Source organism: Myotis lucifugus, unplaced genomic scaffold, assembly GCF_000147115.1.
Source record: "Myotis lucifugus unplaced genomic scaffold, Myoluc2.0 scaffold_2444, whole genome shotgun sequence".
NCBI classification, from domain to species: Eukaryota; Metazoa; Chordata; class Mammalia; order Chiroptera; family Vespertilionidae; genus Myotis; species Myotis lucifugus.
This window is the reverse complement of record NW_005873492.1, coordinates 34896-37200: the sequence shown is the minus strand read 5'-3', so window position 1 is coordinate 37200 and position 2305 is coordinate 34896. Positions and strand designations below refer to the sequence as shown.

The following is a 2305-nucleotide window of genomic DNA, read 5'->3' as shown; positions in this document are numbered from 1 at the left end:
GTTACTGATTTTTTATAGGGACGAAGGGAGAGGACGAGAAATAGAGAGTTAGAAACATCGATGAGAGAGAAACATCGATTCAGCTGCCTTCTGCACACCCCCTACTGGGGATGTGCCTGCAACCAAGGTACATGCCCTTAACCGGAATCGAACCTGGGACCCTTCAGTCCACAAGCCGACGCTCTATCCACAGCTTCCACAGTCAGGGCAAAAGTTCAGATAATTGTAAAGTTGTTTTCCTGGCCTCCTGTCTTCTCAGAAATGAAGAGCTTCAATAATTAAAAAAAAAAATTTTTTTTAATTCTCCCATTTTTCTCTAACTGTATAAACATATTGGATTTAATATAAAATTACATGATAGAAGGGCCCATTTTTAAGGGCATTAAATTTTTCTTGTGGGAAAATAAGAAAGTGTCAATACATCAGTGCTTTAAAAAAGTGAGATAGAAAATCAGGGCTCTTTCTAGAGAAGTCTCCCAATTGTCCAATTAGAATTATTTCTTCTAAGATATCCAACTGGAATACAGGATGGCTCTGTCCTACAGCCATCTGAAAAACAACCTCTCTTATTATACATTTTGGAAATATATGTCTTAACCAATTTGGAGGGAGAGCAAAATCTTGACTGTAAAATTCCTCAAATTATCATTTTTTCTCCCAAATTGGATTCGATAAGAACATAAGGCTTCAGTATCTCTCAGGTTGCTGTTTACACTAATGCTCCCTTTTGGGACCAGGCTGGAGGGCTGGCATTCCATCTGAAGGGAGTGAGGCCCTGTTGCCACAGCAAGGAGTTAATAAATAAGGAACCACACTTGCCACCTGAAGAATTCTTTAACATTCGAATATCTGCTTAATACAGACCAAGGCTGTGCCTTGATTTTCCATTTGTGAAAGTCACACTTTAAGCAAAAAATTTCTGTTCTGCAAACCATCATATATCGTCGGAGACTATAGAATTTATATCTTCTCAAAAGGAAGAGAAAACTAAACAGTTCTTCATAGGAGTTTCTTCTTTATCTTAAATGTCAATGATCACAAACCCTCTGGCTTCCCTTCAGTGTAGACCTGCATGGCTGACTATGTTACTGCCTTGACTTCCATTCCCTGAGGATGCTTGGGCAATGAGAACTCTTCTCCACACCCAATTGACCATAATTTGACATTTACTTGCTTAAGAATAAGTACTTTCACTTCCTGAGGCAGGAAGAATTCCTCAGCACTGAACTTACAAAGCCAATCATCCAAAAAGTGAAACAGAAACCCGCTCCTTGTGTTTCTACTTGAATTGCTAGGAGGGGCTCTACTGTCTCAGTATCTGTCATGGACCCAAACGTGGCCATTGCACGTTGCTCCAAAGCTTCTCCGGAGCATCTCCCCACGCATGTGCCTGGACACCCACTGTAGGATCCAGTACTCGTACTTCCATTGCCTGGAGGACACTTGGCCTTGGTTGCCTTCTGCTTCTCATTCAAACTGTCGTCCCGAATATCTTCCTCTTCCTGCGCCATGACTGCAGCCTTGGACATTCTACTTCCACCCTTGGGCGCCCCAATTTTTAAAACATGCAATACCGGACTTTACTCAGGGGCACTGACCTCTTTTCCCTTAGATTGTCAAATGAAAAAAAATGTCAACAACCGACACAAAATGGCCATCCGGTGTGAATGAATCCAAATTATACTTCTTTAAAGAATCCGATTGGAAAAGTACACTATACTTTTGGTGAGCTGCAGAATTGCAGTCATTAGTGTGCGCGCCATGAGATGGAAAAGTGCAAATCGCTGATGCAGAGTGAGACCCCGCGAGGCACAGGCTCAGGGCTCAGCAGATGTTTCACCCACTGAGCTGCCTCTCTCACTGCTCATGAGCAGCTCCTGCATCCTGTTTGCCCCCACCCCTGTCCCAGTCAGCGCCCAGTGCCACGCTCCCCTGTCACAGCTCCCACCCAAATCATGCCCTGCATCTGGGACCAGCTCCCCTCATTTCCAAGAGAGTGGAGGCTGAAGGTGCAGACGGGTGTGACTGACTCAGAAGGATATGTAGAGGGGTCTGTGTGTTACAGGACAGGGTCTGACACAGAGCGGGTCTGCCTCAGGCTGGCTGCAGTGTGTGCTGCACAATTTCAGTCATTACTTGGTGTGTGCCAGGAGATGGAGAAGGTTGCAAATCGCTGGTGCAGTGTTACCTGACTTGGTGTAGCAAAGATTTCATGAAATGAGTCCAGGAGCTTTTGCGAGGACATTTATTAAAGCTGGGGGCAGTGAAACAAAGGAAGGACTTGGGGGAGAAGAAGCAACAGGAG

The 2305-nt window shown here is 44.6% G+C and overlaps 1 pseudogene; it reads right to left on the bottom strand.

Moving 5' to 3' along the window:
* Positions 1–815: 815 nt before the first annotated feature.
* On the bottom strand, positions 816–1541 carry LOC102417706 (annotated as a pseudogene).
* Positions 1542–2305: the final 764 nt, after the last annotated feature.